The 17,662-nt window shown below is 39.0% G+C and overlaps 1 protein-coding gene across 2 annotated transcripts in view; it reads right to left on the bottom strand.

The window, feature by feature from the left end:
• Positions 1–17,662, bottom strand: part of RUNX2 (RUNX family transcription factor 2) — a 224,007-nt gene that overhangs the window by 140,495 nt on the left and 65,850 nt on the right. The gene's annotated exons all lie outside the window — the stretch shown is intronic.

Genomic DNA, 17,662 nt, shown 5'->3' with positions numbered 1-17,662 from the left:
AATGGAAAGAGAGTATAGGTTAAATTGGTCAATATTTTCTACCCAGAGTCCTCTTGATATCTCTCATGAAATCCCATAGTCCACAATGTGGTACACACATACATAGCAGAATATTACTCAGCCATTAAAAGGAATGGAATTGTGCCATTTACAGAGATGTAGATGGATCTAGGGGCTTCCCAGGTGGTACTAGTGGTAAAGAACCCGCCTACCAATGCAAGAGACGTAAGAGATTCGAGTTCGATCGCTAGATAGGGAAGATCCCTTGGAGGAGAGCATGGCAACCCACTCTAGCATTCTTGCCTGGAGACTCCCATGGACAGAGGAGCCTGGTGGACTATAGTCCATAGGGTCTCAGAGAATCGGACATAACTGAAGTAACTTAGCACACACACAGATAGACCCAGAGACTTCCTGTCACACAGAGTGAAGTCAGAAAGAGAAAGTAAATATCCTATATGAACACATGTATGTGTAATCTAGAAGAATGGTATAGATAAACTTATTTGCAAAGCAGAAATTGAGGCACTGGCATAGGGAACAAGTGTACGGATACTGAAGGAGTTAGTAGGGGATGAAATGGACTGGGAAATTAGGACTGGCATATATACACTGCTATGAATGAAAGAGATAACTAATGGGGACCAATTGTATAGCACAGGAACTCTAGTCAGAGCTCGGTGGTGACTTAAATGGAAAGGAAATCCAAGGAAGAGGGAATATATGTATGTGTGACTGATTCACTTTACTGTACAGTGGAAATTAATACGACATTGCAAAGCAACTACACTCAAATAAAAACTAAAATGAAAAATTTTACATAAATAAAATCACACACAAAAATTCCAGAGCTGCCCCATGCCTAGATCTGATAAAAAGCTGGTGTCAGGGAAGGTGGATAGGTATCTCGCAAGACGTGGAGAGCGAAATGCTGCCAACCCAAGAAAGCCAGGGAGCCAGAGTAGATGATACTGACTTATTGTACTTGAAGTCAGAGACTAGGCAATGCTATCTTTCTACTGTAAAATAAACCAACAAACATTGGATGAAGCAAAATAAATAGACATGGTATTGCCAATTTTCTCCCAGCTTTTAATATGCTATATGCATCTTGAAACTCCATGAAAAGAAACTAGAACATACTATTTCCCAAATTCACTTAATTATTGCTTCTGAGCAGATTTAAAGGTCTTTGATGTATTTTTAGAAAATCCAGTGTTAAGTCAAAGTGGAAAAAAATTGTTGCAACGTTAAAGGGACTATCCTGTCTAGAAGGGAATATTGTAATATAACAGGAAAATAAAGTTGGCTAAACTACTTACAGCTAGGTCACAAAGGGCCATGGTACCATGATCCCTACCTTTGTACACATATACAGGAAGGAGAATATTTAAGCTGCTTTTAGGAGCCTTGCTCTTGGTCCTCATCCAATTATTCTAGCCCATTCTTGGTCCAAACAGAAGAGTTAAATGGAAGTTTCTCTGAGCAGGGCCAGTAGGAGGGTGAGATAGAAGAGCCTGCAAAACAGGGTCCAATCCTGTTTTATTTTACTTTTTGGCCATGTTGTGTGGCATGTGAGATCTTAGTTCCCCAATCAGGGATTCAACCTGTGCCCTCTACAGTGGGAGCACGGACTCTTAGCCACTGGACCTCCAGGGTAGTCCCCATCCTATCTTTATTTAAAGTTTGACTCATACTTTGCTTATTGTGGATCTTTTGGTATTAAATTTGATTTTTAAGAATACTGCATGAATATATTATCATGAATAATGGGTTTCTTGGAATGCCCTCAAATTTTCTATTCAAGGCCATCCTAATCCTAGCCCAGCTCTGTTGGATATGGAACTTACAGAGCGATTCCTGACCTCCCTGCTTTTCAACATCTTTCCTTTTTTAAAATCTATTCCTAAAGGCAAATACAAATTGTAATAATTCCACATTCTCCCAGAAAAGAACACACATTATAACTTTCAGTACCTAACAGAGGTTTCAATAGCAGATAAAACAGAAGAGTTTGACCTTCAAAAATATAATAATATGTAAGGGTAAATCTGTGTATACCTGGTTATCACTCTGTAGCAACAAAAATGCAAATCATCCATTTTTTATTATGCAATTTTAAAAAAGGCAAAAATATGCCTACTTTGAGGTTTAACTCTGTTTTTAGAAGAACTATCTTCAATTTTACTTAAATATGTTGCAAACACAATATAGTTAGAGCCTGTTATTTTTCATTTCTGTAAGTATTGTGTTGGTGTTAAATTCACTGGATTCTTTTAATAAATGGATTCCATTATCAAATCTTTATAACAATTGTATTAAAGACATTTCCTACTAGTGCCAACCTGGCGGAAATAACTTTCAGCAAAGTGGTAGTGGGGTGGGAGAGTTAAGACATTTTTAAAAAAAGGCTTACTTGGCTACTGTTCTTTCCTCTCTCAATGCAGTTCTTTTTCTGTTAATTTACATCTTTGCCCAGAGAATATATTTATTTCTATTTCCTAAGTAAAATCTCTAACTTTTCTTTAGTTTTTTATGGCCAGATTTGAGGCTTAACCATGATTTGTTGACTCTTAAGCATTCTGAAATAGCAATTTTCCACATGCTTTAAAGCTTTCTACTTGACTATGCCTGGCAAATCTTAATTAAGATCATGACTTCTGCCTTTGGGTCAGATTTATATGAACCTGGCTAATCAACAAATCTAAAAATCCTATTAGATGATACTATTCTCATTATAGTCAAGTAAAAAAGAAACTGATGAATTGTTTCAGATATTTATCTGATTTGCTTAGTTTAAAGCTTATTCTTCTCTAAGATTGCTGAAAATTTGGGTTGCATCTAGTAGTTTCATTGAACTAGTCTTTGTTCTGTTTTTAACTTCTTCACAGCAGTTTATCCTTATTAAAGGGCATATTATTATAGTGTGCCCATAACTGTAAACATGGAAATGACTTGAGGTGTTACAGTTTATTATATATTGTCATTTGAGATTTAATCATGGCTTCTCTACTACTGATAGTGTTATTCACAGAAAATAGAATACCTTTTTCAAAAGTATCTATGATAAAACTTGAACTGTGAAAAAATATTAATAAGGAGATAATTACAAGAGGTATGATACATAAGAACCATAACTCATCTTAAAGTCAGCCTTAAAATTGGAAAGTTTTTCAGTTTTCAACTTTGTTTTACAAACTTTTATAAACTCAGTCATAGAATTTCTCTCTCATCAGAGATCCAGCAAAAGCATTTCCATTCAGAGCTAAAGTTTCTGTAGAATATTTCCAACTGTCAGTGTTAAAAATTTTAAAAACTGGAAGAAAAAATAGTTGGAAATTTGCTTTGCATTTGTCACTGAAAAAAGGGGATGGCTTATATCTAAATAAATTAAAGTCTAAACAGTCCATCTGTGATTTTTATTACACATATATGAAAAGAAAAAGAGATTTGTTTTAATTCATTCACTTCTCCCTTGAAATGATCAGAATCTATGTGGCCTTGATGATTTTAATACAAGTTGCTCAACTTTCTTTTCTTCTTGGTCAGGGAGCATGAAATTTGGAGCCACTGAAAGAAAAAAAAACTTTCAGAAGGTTTATATTGGAGTGGAGATTTGGTCTCTTCCCTCTGAACTCCCTTCCAGGGGCAGAACAACAGGACCACATGTAAGTGTATTTCTTCTCAGCACATTTTAGAAGAGAGGGTAGCAGTGCAAAATGGGGCGTGTACTTCGCACATCTTTTTAGCTAACTCCCCATAAAACCTGTAACAAGGGCTCCAGACCATCATGTCCTATGACCTCACAGAAATTTCCATTTGAAGATTCATTCTGTAAACAGTCAAGGTCAATATGTCCAGTATACCTAGCTCATTGTTCCAAGCAGAAAGGGAAACAAGAGACATTTATGCTGTCAAAGCCCACTGTACACAGTCCTTATATCTCCTCCACTTTATTAATATTCCCACTTCTCTCAGGATTGTGAATTCCATAATGAGAGCGACTATGTTTGGCTCACAAATAATCTGAAACCACACCACTGAAGAAATCCAGGGAATTCCATTCCTACTGTAGTCCATGTATAACAATGTGAATAATGTTCCCTGGAGTGATATAACACGGCAGCATATGGCAGCGAGCATAAAGCCTGGCTTATATTAGTAGCATGTGACCAGTATACATGAGTTGACTGAATGAATGAATATTCCCCTTTAGGCAGAAACTTGGGTATCAAGATAAACTAGTCTTCTCCATCATTTTCCACTTCTACTCTTTCACCTAATTCTATTAACACTACTTTCTAAGTATGATTCATATCTACTTTCTTTCCATCTCCATAACCAGTGCCTTAGTTCAAGCCTCTATCACCTTGAATCTCAACTGCAAGAGATTTCTAGCTTCCTGGTGCCATTCATACCCACCTCAATCCCAAATCATTCTCTATGTTCCTATTAGAGGATTCTTTTTTTAATTTAAAAAAATGTTTAAAATTAATTTTGATTATAGTTGCTTTATAGTGGTGTGTTATGAAAATGAACCGACCATGCATATACAGATATTCCCTTCCTTTTGGACCTCCCTCCAAAAGAGGTCTCTTTTTATAATACAATTTCAGCCATATCATTTCCTGGCTTGAAACCCTTCAGTGGTTCTATATCAGCTATCGTATGGGACAAGGGATAAAACCCTGTACCATCTGGCTGCAAGCACAGGGGTTAAAAGGTGAAACCCAAATTTGAAAATAAACATATCTTATGAAAAACCCCATTCCATACATCTCCTACTCTCCTTTGCCGTTGAGGGCAGGGGTTGGCTTTGTTCATTCTTCATCCCCAGCACTTAGCGTAATGTCCGGAATACGATAAGTGCCTATAAATACTTGCCTACATGAGTCAGTGAATAAACTTATTTGAAATTTTATTTAGACCTGAGTTTTCTGTCCTTTAAAATAGGAACTTTTTTATAGATAAAAAATAATAAATAAAATAGGAACATTTTGAACAAACAAATTGACAGCAAAGGGGGAAAGTGGGTATGGGATTGACATATACATACTTCCGTGTATGAAATAGAGAACTAATGAGAACCTACTGCCTAGCACAGGGAACTCTACTCAGCGCTGTGTGGTGACCTAAATGGGAAGGAAATCCGAAAAAGAGGGGATATGTATATACATATACCTGATTCACTTTCCTGTACAGTAGAAACTAACATAACATTGTAAAGCAACTACATGCCAATAAAAATTAATTTAACAAAGTAAAATAAAATAGGAACATTTTGTGTTATTAAATCCTATGGCTCTGATCAAATACTGATTAGGATGTGGAATAGCTCATTCTGACACTTTATTGAGAACATACATTTCAGGGAAAGCCTTGGGAATCACAGTTTGTCATTGTCTAGTAAAGCTGAAACTGCACATATGTTCCATAACTTTGTAACCCCACACCTAAATATCTACCGTAGTTAGAAAACACATAGAAAATAATGATATGTTGCATGTTTTTCTGGAGTAAAGAAATGAAAGGCTTGTGCACAGAGGTAAGGAAGCAGAGCTTCCGCCACCTCACACTGCCCTGTGTCCTGAGTGCTCAGGGATCAATACTTTCTGCTGTAGCAGTGGTCTTCAAACTAGCAGTGTAATGCTGTTTGCTGGAATATTTAAAAATACTCATCCTACTTTAGAAAATAAGAGAAACAAATAAGGATAGATGAAACGATATAGAGGTTAGTCATTTGTAAGACATGGGACAAAGACATGTTTCTTTATGTAAGACATAAAGGAAACAGAGCTTAACATGCTTAACGTCCACTGGAAGGGGTAGAATGACCAACAGCATCAAATACTCATAACACACTAACTAAACATGAAGCACTCAATATTCTCAAGATCTTAAACGGGCATCCCATTGATGACATTCGTTCTGGCCCATGTGTCCTCTGCCCAGTAAACTCAGCAGCTGCCCATCAATCTAATTGGTAAGCTACAACAATGGCCAGGAGTACCATAAGCAAATGGGTACGGGTTCTAGGTACCTTCCTTCTTGCAGAACACTCTTGCACAGACCTCAACTCTGACTGGTAGTCACGTGGTTGGCAGAATGTTATAGTATTAGAAAAAGAGATGGAATACACAAGCTTTGCATAATTTCAAACAATGCGCCCTACCCTAAAGTGTAGCAATCTACATCATCTCTGTCCTCTTGCTTCTCCTTCTGATTTCAACTAATTCAATCAATTGCATGATTCGAGAATCTTAATGTGGTCTGTAAGACTTCAGTTCGGGCTTCCCTGGTGGCTCAGGAGGTAAAAAATCCACAAGATGTTCGGGAGACCTGGGTTCAATCCCTGGGTTGGGGAGACCCCCTGGAGGAGGGCATGGCAACCCATTCCAGTATTCTTGCCTGGAGAATCCCCATGGACAGAGGAGCCTGGCTACAGTCCGTGGGGTCACAAAGAGTCGGACATGGCTGACTGACTAAGCACAGCACAAGCCTTTAGTTTAGTGACAAATAGTTTCCCTTATTGTTCTTAGAGGTTACCATTGCATCAAGGTAATCTCCCATATAATGTTGGATTACATGTACCCCTACAGGACAACAGAGGATGAGCTTTCCAAGAACACAAATTGTTTTAAGAATTAATTTCAATATCCTCAAAGTCATATATTATTTTTGTTGTTCAGTCGCTAAGTCGCATCCAACTCTTTTCAACACCATGGACTGCATGCAGCATGCCAGGTTTCCCCGTCCTTCACCATCTCCCAGAGTCTGCTCAGATTAATGTCTGTTGAGTCGATGATGCTAACTAACTATCTCATCCTCTGTTGTCCTCTTCTCCTTTTACCTTCAGTCTTTCCCATCATCAGGGTCTTTTCCAATGAGTCAGCTCCTCATCTCAGGTGGCCAAAGTATTGGAACTCCAGCTTCAGCATCAGTCCTTTCAATGAATATTCAGGATTGATTTCCTTTAGGAATGACTGGTTTGAACTTGCAGTCCAAGGGACTTTTGGGAAATCTTCTCCAGCACCACAATTCAAAGGCATCAGTTCTTCAGCGCTCAGCCTTCTTTATGGTCCAACTCTAACACCCATACATGACTCCTGGAAAAACCATGGCTTGACCATACTAACCTTTGCTGGCAAAGTGATGTTTTGCTTTTTAATACACTATCTAGGTTTGTCATAGCTTTTCTTCCAAGGAGCAAATGTCTTTTAACTTCATGGCTGCAGTCACCATCTGCATTGATTTTGGAGCCCCCAAAATAAAATCTGTCACTGCTTCCAATTTTTCCCCTTCTGTTTGCCATGAAGTGATGGGACCCGATGCTATGATCTTTGTTTTTTGAATGTTGACTTTCAAGGCATCTTTTTCACTCTCCTCTTTCACCCACATCAAGAGGCTTAGTTCCTCTTTGTGCTGTGCTGTGCTGTGCTGTGCTTAGTTGCTTAGTCTTGTCCAATTTTTCACAACCCTATGGACTGTAGCCCACCAGACTCCGCTGTCCATGAGATTCTCCAGATAAGAATAGTGGAGTGAGTTGCCATGCCCTCCTCCAGGGGATCTTCCCAACCTGGGACTGAACCCAGGTCTCCCGCATCGCAGGCAGATTCTTTCCCATCAGAGCTACTAGGGAAGTCCTTAGTTCCTCTTTATTTTCTGCCATTAGAGTGGTATCATCTGCATATCTGAGGTTGTTGATATTTCTCCCAGCAATCTTGATCCCAGCTTGTGATTTATCCAGCCCAGCATTTTGCATGATGTACTCTGCATATGAGTTCAATAAACAAGGTGACAGTATACAGGCTTGTCATACTCCTTTCCCAATTTTGAACCAGTCCATTGTTCCATGTCCAGTTCTAACTGTTGCTTCTTGACCTGCATACAGATTTCTCGGAAGGTAGGTGAGGTGCTCTGGTATTCCCATCTCTTTAAGAATTTTCCACAGTTTGTTGTGATCCACACAGTCAAAAGCTTTAGCGTCGTCAATTAAGCAAAAGTAGATGTTTTTTTTCTGGAATTCCCTTACATTCTCTATGATCCAACAGATATTGGCAATTTGATCTCTGGTTCCTCTGCCTTTTCTAAACCTAGCTTGTACATCTGGAAATTCTTGGTTTCCATACTGCTGAAGCCTACCTTGAAGGATTTTAAGCATAACCTTACTAGTATGTGAAATGAGAGCAAATGTATGATCAGTTCAGCCACTCAGTCCTGTCCAACTCTTTGCAACTCCATGAACTGCAGCATGCCAGGCTTCTCTGTCCATCACCGACCCCCAGAGCTTGCTCAGACTCATGTCCATTAAGTTGGTGACACCATCCAACCATCTCATCCTCTGTCATCCCCTTCTGCTCCTTCCTTCAATCTTTCCTAGTAAAGAAATTGTATGATAATTTGCACATTCTTTGGCTCTGCCCTTCTTTGTGATTGGAATGAAAACTGACTTTTTCCATTCCTGTGGTCACTGCTGAGTTTTCCAAATTTGTTGACATACTGTGTGCATTCCTTTAACGGCATCATCTTTTAGGATTTTAAATATGTATTTCTTCCTAAAAGCAATCTGCCTGGGAACTTGCCTGTGCTTCCTATTTTCTCTCTTTATATTTCCCTTTTCCTACTTCACAAAAGAAAAGTCACATCCTGGCCATCTTCCCTTCTTACTATGTTTTGCTCCAGGGCATATTAAAAATCTCCTGGCTGCCACATAGCACTTTCATTAATCAAGACACCAAAAGCAACACTTCATTTGACATAAGCAATGCATTCCATTAGTCACCAAGTCGTTGCTTAATTTTCGACCCCATGGACTATAGCCCACCAGGCTGCTCTGTCCAAGGGATTTGCCAGGCAAGAATACTGGAGTGGGTTGCCATTATCTTTCCTGACTCAGGGATCAAACCTGCATCTCCTGCATTGCGAGATGGATTGTTTATCACTGAACTACCAGGGGAGCCACATTCAATAATTATTTGTAAAATAGTATAATATATTTATGTTGTTTTCATCAACTGTATACTAGGAGAATACTAATAGTGTAATAACTCAAACCAGAAGTATTTTAACAATTAGAAACGTATGGACCTAGTTCAGCTCAGTTCAGCTGCTCAGTCGTGTCCAACTCTTTGCGACCCCATGGACTGCAGCATGCCAGGCCTCCCTGTCCATTGCCAACTCCTAGAGCTTGCTCAAACTCATGTCAGTGATGCTATCCAACCATCTCATCCTCTGTCTTTCCCTTCTTCTCCTGCCCTCAATCTCTCCCAGCATCAGGGTCTTTTCAAATGAGTCAGTTCTTCACATCAGGTGGCCAAAATATTGGAGTTTCAGCTTCTGCATCAATCCTTCCACTGAATATTCAGGACTGATTTCCCTTAGGATGGACTGGTTGGATCTCCTTGTAGTCCAAGGGACGACTCTCAAGTGTCTTCTCCAATGCCACAGTACAAAAGCATCAATCTTCAGCGCTCAGCTTTCTTCACAGTCCAACTCTCACATCCATACATGACCACTGGAAAAATCATAGCCTTGACTAGACAGACCTTTGTTGCAAAGTAACATCTCTGCTTTTTAATAGGCTATCTAGGCTGGTCATAACTTTTCTTCCAAGGAGTAAGCGTCTTAATTTCATGGCTGCACTCACCGTCTACAGTGATTTTGGAGCCCAAGAAAATAAAGTCAGTCACTGTTTCCACTGTTTCCACTGTTTCCCCATCTATTTCCCATGAAGTGAAGGGACTGGATGCCATGATCTTAGTTTTATAAATGTTGAGCTTTAAGCCAACTTTTTCACTCTCTTCTTTCATTTTCATCAAGAGGCTCTTTAGTTCTTCTTCACTTTCTGCCATAAGGGTGGTGTCATCTGCATATCTGAGGTTATTGATATTTCTCCCGGCAATCTTGATTCCAGCTTGTGTTTCTTCCAGTCCAGCGTTTCTCATGATGTACTCTGCATAGAAGTTAAATAAGCAGGGTGGCAATACACAGCCTTGACATACTCCTTTTCCTATTTGGAACCAGTCTATTGTTCCATGTCCAGTTCTAACTGTTGCTTCCCGACCTGCATACAGATTTCTCAAGAGGCAGGTCAGGTGGTCTGGTATTCCCATCTCTTTCAGAATTTCCCAGTTTGTGGAGATCCTAGGAAGCTAACAATTTCTAAGTTATGTACCTATTAATTATGTACCTGTTTTTGCTGCTGAAAATAGTCCAGCATGACTGGTTGAGGACTTTAAAGCATAAAATATTATCACATCAAGACATTGTACAGGATGTGTAATAGAAGTAGGATGACAGGAAACAATGAAACCTTTTGACTGACAAGGATCTTTTTCATATAAATGGTCTCAGATCACTATGACATTTATCTTGCACGAATATATCTGAAAAAATGATGCATAGGTTTTCTTTTCAAAGTAAAAAATTACAATACACTGGAAATAGCATCTTTGACAGCTATTTAAGCCTATAATAGAAAATGTTAGATGTTTTATCAAAGTCCAATGAAGAAAACAGAAACATTCCCAGGGATTTCTTTCAACAGAGAGAATTTAATAAAGGTATTTACAGGCTATGGAAGAGCTGAGAAGGCAACAGGGAATATGAAGCAGTTCAGAGGTTAGCAACAGCAGGAGTTCCTTCTAACCCCAAACTACAGCAACAGCAAGAGTAGGTTTTGTTAACAGAATGCAGGGCCACCTAGCAGTCAGGAGCATGGAGGGACCACGTTGAGGATGTAGAACCAGAAAGGGAAGAGTTGTTTAGTGTACAATGGAGTCACAGGGGCAATGCAGCAACTGCTAGAGGTACTACCTGAGGCTGAATGAGGAGAGACATTTCTGGCTTCTTTCCTTCCTATTTGTCCTCTGCACGCGTGTCTGCATGCTCAGTTGCATCCAACTTTTTGGGATTCCTTCCCCAGGCAAGAATACAGTAGTGGGTTGCCATTTTCTTCTCCAGGGGATCTTCCTGACCTAGGGATCGAACCCTCATTTCTTGCATCTCCTGCGTTGGCAGGTGGATTCTTTACTAGTAGTGCTAGTGGGAAGCTCTCTAATTCCACTAATGCCTCCAGTGGCTGACCCTACTGGGAGCCAGTGGTTAGAATGGTTAGAGAGCCTGGGAAAAGTAATTCCGTTAAATACACAGCAGAACATGGAAAGGAAAGACAAACCAGTGCCCAGCACAGGTGTGAACCTGAAACCGAGTAAGCAGTATGTAGAAAAATGACGTTAGACCCCTGTCTCACACTGTATACAAAAAGTAACTCAAATTTGGTCAGAGGTTTATGTGTCAAAGCTAAAACCATAAACTTCTTAAAAGAAACTTCAAGTATCAGTACTTGTAACTGTGGATTTCAGTGGTTTGTTAGCTATGAGACCCAAAAGACAAGCAACCGAGGAAAAACTAGCGCAACTGGACCTGGTCAAAATTAAAAACTTGTGGACTTTGAAGAACACTATTAAGAAAATGAAAAGATAACTAACAAATTGAGAGCAAATATTTCTGAATCATATATCCGATAAGAGTCTAGAATCTAGAATAGACACAGAACTCATAACTCCTCAACAAAGCAAGAGAAAAGGCAAAACAACTCAATTTAAAAATAGGCAACATATCTTGAGAGACATTAGGCCAATAAGCCCATGAAAAGAGGCTCAACACCATTAGTCATTAGGAAATGCAAATCCAGACCACAGTGAGATACTGCTTCACATCCAGTAGGATGACTTTAATAGAAAAGATGAACAATAACATCTTTTGGAGAAGATGTGGAGAGGTTAGAACCCTGATGATGGGAGTGGAAAACAGTGTAGCCACTGTGGAAAACACCTTGGTAGTTTCTTTAAAGGTTAAACATAAAATTGCCATAATTCGCAGCAGTTATATCCAGGAGAAAAGAAAGCATACATTCACACAGAAATTGTACACATATCCGTAGTAGCATTATTTATAATAGTCAAGATGGGGAAAGTTCTTAAATGTCTACTGACTGCTGAATAAATACATAAATGTGGTATATCCATTCAATGGAATATTAGTCAGTTATAAAAAGAAATGAAGCAATGATCCATGCTCAAGCATGGATGAACATTGAAAACATAATGCTAAGTGAAAGAAGCCAGGCACAAAAGACCACATCTTGTAAGCTTTTGTTTATAGGAAATGTCCAGAATTCAGAAAGTATGTTAGACGTTGCCAGGGGCTGGAGGGAGGGGTAAAAGGAATGACTGTCAATGAGTATGGTATTTCTTTATGGAGTGAGGAGAATATTCTAGAATTAGATAGTGGTGATCATGATACAGCCTTGTGAATAAACTAAACAGCTATTGAATTCTATACTTCAAATGGTGGATTTTATGTAATAGAATTTTATCTCAGTTTTAAATTAAATTAAAGTTTTAAAAAAATGAATGACTGACTTTCCTGGTTGTCCAGTGGTTAAGACTTTACTTTCTAATGCAGGGGGTGTGAGTTCAATCCCTGGCTGGGGAAGTAAGATCTCTCATGTCATGCAGGGCAGCCAAAAAAAAAAAACAACACAAAAGTTTGGGACTAGAAATATACTGGGGGAAGGAGGTTTAGTACTTCAGTTTGTAAATTATTCTTGAAAGAAACCTGTGCTCATGTGCTCTAGGAGGATAAATGGATATTCATAGCAGCACTAGGAACATTAACAGTAAAAGGATAAACATAGAATATTTGTGCCATAGAACTATCTACAGTGAAAATGAACAGACAACAACCACACACAATATGGGGCTTTGCAGGTGGTGCAGTGGTAAAGAATCCATCTGTCAGTGCAGGAGATGCAAGAGATGCGAGTTTGATCCCTGGGTTGGGAAGATCCCCCAGAGGAGGGAATGACAACCCACCCCAGTATTCTTGCATGAAAAATTCTATGGACAAAGGAGTCTGAAGGGCTACAGTCCACGGGGTTGCAAAGAGTCACATGTGACTGAGCACAAAAAGGACATATAGATAAAACTCAGGAAACCAATATTGAACTAAAACAACAAATTGCATGAGTATAAAGACAGAGGAGAATAATCATAGCCATGCTCTTCATAATAAGCAGAAAGAAAACTACTCAACCAACACCCACAGTAGAATGGATAAATTATATTTACTGACACAGTGAAATACTATGAGCAATGAGAATGAATTAAGTTCAATCTATATGTAACAAATAGGATTAATCTCATAAAAAATATTGAATGGGAAAAGAAGTGACAGAGTACATATTATATGTTTCTCTTTATAAAAAACTCAAAACCAGGCAAAGCTAATCTACAAGATTAGAAGTTAGGATACCGGTTACCCCAGGCAGAAAGGATGGTCGTGTCTATAGGCCTTCTGGGATGCTGATAACACTCTGTTTCTCTATCTCAGTGAAGGTCAAATGGATATAATAACTTGCAGAAATTCTACAACCAGCACACACATGATGTGCACACTTTTTTGTATGTATATCATCTATCAAAGTTAAGTTCAAAAAGAAAGTAGCAACCATCTACTAAAGAATTATTAAGTGTGATACTATTTATATGAAATTCAATAACACAAAATTAAATAATATATTGGAGAAACTAACGTTTGATATAAAGAAAACAATAAATCCCAAATTCAAGCTTGTGGTTATCTCCAAAGTGGATCAACGACCAGATCAGGGTTTCATAGGTATCAGTAAATAGCTTATTTCATATGCGGGGTGGTAGGTACACAACTCTTCATTGTATTGCTGTTCTGTATGTGCCATAATATTTTATAAAATCCTCTTTACACTACTTAATATTTAATAAAAGTTATTTTTAAAAATTCTATGGTTCTGAGTGCCAAAGTCTATAACTTAAAGCATATATACTTCCCAGTTGTTGGGTTGGGCTGCAGATTGGTTTGGAAAATCTGTCATTATTTTTCCTATATTTAAATACTATTAGTTATTCTATTAGTTGATTCAGTACACTAGAAAAGGAAAGGTTTTAGTCAAATCCCACGTGAACCAGTTAACCCAGAAAAATCAACTTATTAGTTTTCAAGTTTACAATTCAAAAGAACTATATTCCCAAATTTTATTTGCAAAAGGATTCTGGGGAGTTGGGACCACTTTTTCTCATAAAACAATATTATAAATATTGGTCAAATTCTCATCTGGCCCAGGAAAGCCTATTTAACCTGCAGTATAACTAAATATAATACTGAATCTTATATTCTCCCATTGATCCTGTGGTAAATGAGGCTTAATTTTTGCCCGAGAAGTCAGGATGCTAGAACATAACCAGCTACTGCTTTAGCCCCAGTCTCTCAATCAACGATCCTTCTCCTGTAAGTATCTAGAGAACAACATTTTCATCCCATGTCAGGTCCCCTTATCGAGGCCGTAAGTGAAGAAGATTTCACTGAGGCAGCAAAGAGTGTGTCCTCCTCTATACAGCAGAGGCACTGTGGGAAATGACGTTGCATAAATAGAGCATGGTTATATTGTAGACTTCCTGGAAAGCTTCACAGAGCAGTTGAGGATTTATGAGATAGGTCATTAGATGATCTAATAAAATTAAGCTGTCAGCTACTGAATACTTACCATGTACCATGATTTTTTCCCAAGTAGTGTACATGCAGAACTCATACACTCCTTACAACAACTTTATGAAATATGTAGATAATTCAACACCCTTATTTTTCAGATAAAGGAAACTGAGAGGCAGAGTGGTGTCAGATGACTGAGAGGCAGAGTGATCGTTCACCTGATGTCATATGACTAGTAAGTGTAAAGCCAGAGGCAAACCCAAGCCATTGATTTGTAGCATCTGCCAATTTCTATAGTGTAAGTATTTCCGTCACAATTGGCCTTAAGCTACAAACATGATGTTACCAACAGTGGGCAGGAAAGCGATCTGCACAATTGGCTCTAGCAAAATGAAATGGTGCAAGCCAGCTCTAGTGCAAAGTTGAACAAGATTTATCAGTGCTTATTGTCTACACGAAGTACTGTGCTAAAGCAAAACAATTGTTTAGGTTCCAATTCTTGCCTTTCTGGTAGTGATAGGATGAATGGAGAGACAATATTTACAGTAGTGAAATGCTGAATAAAACTTATATATATCACTTTATAAAAGAAATGACGGTTCACATTTAATTATCAAATAAATAGTATAGATTAGAGGTAGAAAAAATAGCAGTGAACTCTATGGACCAGTAAGATTTTATGGAGAGTTAATATTAAATCATTGCAGAATTTGTGTGGATGAAGAGGAACGCAATCTAAAGAGGGGTGTGGACATGAACAAAAAGCACTAGTAAGTGAATTAATGTTTTTCTAAATCAGCTCAGTTCGCTAAATCAGACTACAAAAGGAAATTGTAGAACCTCTCAATGAAAATTTTTTCCGTGACCGGATCAGCTTCAACGTTGATCCACCAAGAGGCAGGGGGATGAACTGGATGACCTTTTGAAATCTTTTCCAAGTTTGCTAGTTCTTATAGTTGTAACTCTTTAGCCTTCCTGATCTTAAAATACATTAATGAAGGAAGTATTGAAATCTAATCTTTCAAAATGCTATGTTCTGGTTCTGGAATGCAGAGAATCTTCCTCTGGCTAAAATATGAGGATTTATATTTTTTATATAAAAATCCTTTCTTTTTATGCAGTGAATAATTAATCAAGTTGGTCTGTTATGTTGATTGTTTAGGGTGTTCTTTGGCAGGAATGATGCTAAAGCTGAAACTCCAGTACTTTGGTCACCTCATGTGAAGAGTTGACTCATTGGAAAAGACCCTGATGCTGGGAGGGATTGGGGGCAGGAGGAGAAGGGGACGACAGAGGATGAGATGGCTGGATGGCATCAGTGACTCGATGGACGTGAGTCTGAGTGAACTCCGGGAGTTGGTGATGGACCGGGAGCCCTGGCATGCTGCGATTCATGGGGTTGCAAAGAGTCAGACATGACTGAGCGACTGAACTGAACTGAGCATGTTGTTGACAGATATCCTAAGAATTGGAAATTCTGTTCCATTGCATGGATATTTTAAAGAATGAATTAATAAGTGTCAATTGATAGCAACACTATAAAAAAAAAGTGGATGATCTCTTAGAGAGCGAGAAGCAAAAAATATTCAGCATGCAGGCTGTTTTTCTAAACAAGGAGAAGGAGAGATACCACCGAAATGTGCAGAGGAGGCTGAGAGCCAGAGACTGAGGATGTGGATCTCTCAGAGTCGGAGACAATCTGAAGAAAGTGAAGCCTTTGCACTTGTATTTCTTTATGCTCAGAGCACTTTTCTCCCGGATATCTACATGGATCACTCCCTCATCCTTTGTTATTTTTTGGCCACACTGGGAAGCTTGTGGAATCTTAGCTCCTGGGATTGAACCCATACCCTCAGCAGTGAAGGATAGGAGACCTAACCCCTGGACCGCCAGGGAATTCCCTCTTTCATCTTTTTAGATGTCACTTCTCCGAGAGGCTTCCCCAGAACTGTATATATTAATAGCAATTCATCCCCCCACCCCTCACCTCACCAGCTGGCTCCCTTACATCCATTCTCCTGTGTTATGTTTATCCATTTCTCTCCTGACAGTTTCTTGGACAGCAAGGAGATCAAACCAGACAATCTTAAGGGAGATCAACCCTGAATATTCCCTGGAAGACTGATGCTGAAGCTGAAGCTCCAGTATTTTGGTCATCTGATGCAAACAGATGGCTCATTGGAAAAATCCCTGATGCTGGGAAAGATTCAGGACAGAAGGAGAAGAGGCCATCAGCGGAAGAGATGGCTGGATAGCATCACCGATACAATGAACATGAACTCGGGCAAGCTTTGGGAGACGGTGAGGGACTGGGTGGCCTGGTGTGGGGCAGTCTGTGGGGTCACAAAGAATAAGACACGACTGGACAACTGAACAACAACAACTACTAGTCAGCGTTTGGTATACCTGTTTATTTCCTTATAATCCATCTTCCCTCTTTCCCCAACTCAAATGTATAAATGAGAACATCAGCTCCATGAGAGTGTCTGTCTGTTTTGTTTACAGCTGAATCCACAGCATCTGTTACAGTGCCTGACACACAGCGGGCACCCAGTAAATACTCGTTTGAATACAAGTATTCAAATATGGATGATCAAATGTGGCAGAGATGTCACATCTCTGGTTCCTTGAATAGACTACGTCTCTAACACTGATCAGCTAGATGCAACACCTCTATCGATTATAAAGAAAATAAAAATTAATAAGTATGGAAGAAGACAGCTTGAGCCCACTGCCAGCCACTGAAGAAAAACTAAGAAGCTCTTCAATCCTGTTTTTGGCTTAATGATACAGGTAGTGTAATGAACTTAGATCCATACTATAAATTTGTCATGATTATATCCTTTTGTTTTATAGCCCTAAGAAGAAAAATGTCCTGTCAGTTTGTGGGCCACTTTTTAAAATCTCATAGGTCCACCAAAATGTTTTACAGACATTGTGGTAGAGGTCCTTTTTTTAAAAAAATCTACATTTATACCTTTGCAAAAAAGACCCTTGGGGGGTTTCCTCGGTGGTGCTAGTGATAAAGAACCTGCCTGCCAATGCTAGAGACAGAAGAGACATGGGTTCGATCCCTGGGTCGGGAAGATCCCCTGGAGGAGGGCATGGCAACCCACTCCAGTATTCTTGCCTG

The sequence above is a fragment of the Capricornis sumatraensis genome, chromosome 22, assembly GCF_032405125.1.
Source record: "Capricornis sumatraensis isolate serow.1 chromosome 22, serow.2, whole genome shotgun sequence".
Lineage (NCBI taxonomy): Eukaryota > Metazoa > Chordata > Mammalia > Artiodactyla > Bovidae > Capricornis > Capricornis sumatraensis.
The sequence above is the reverse complement of the archived record's forward strand: the minus strand, read 5'-3'. Positions and strand labels throughout refer to the sequence as shown.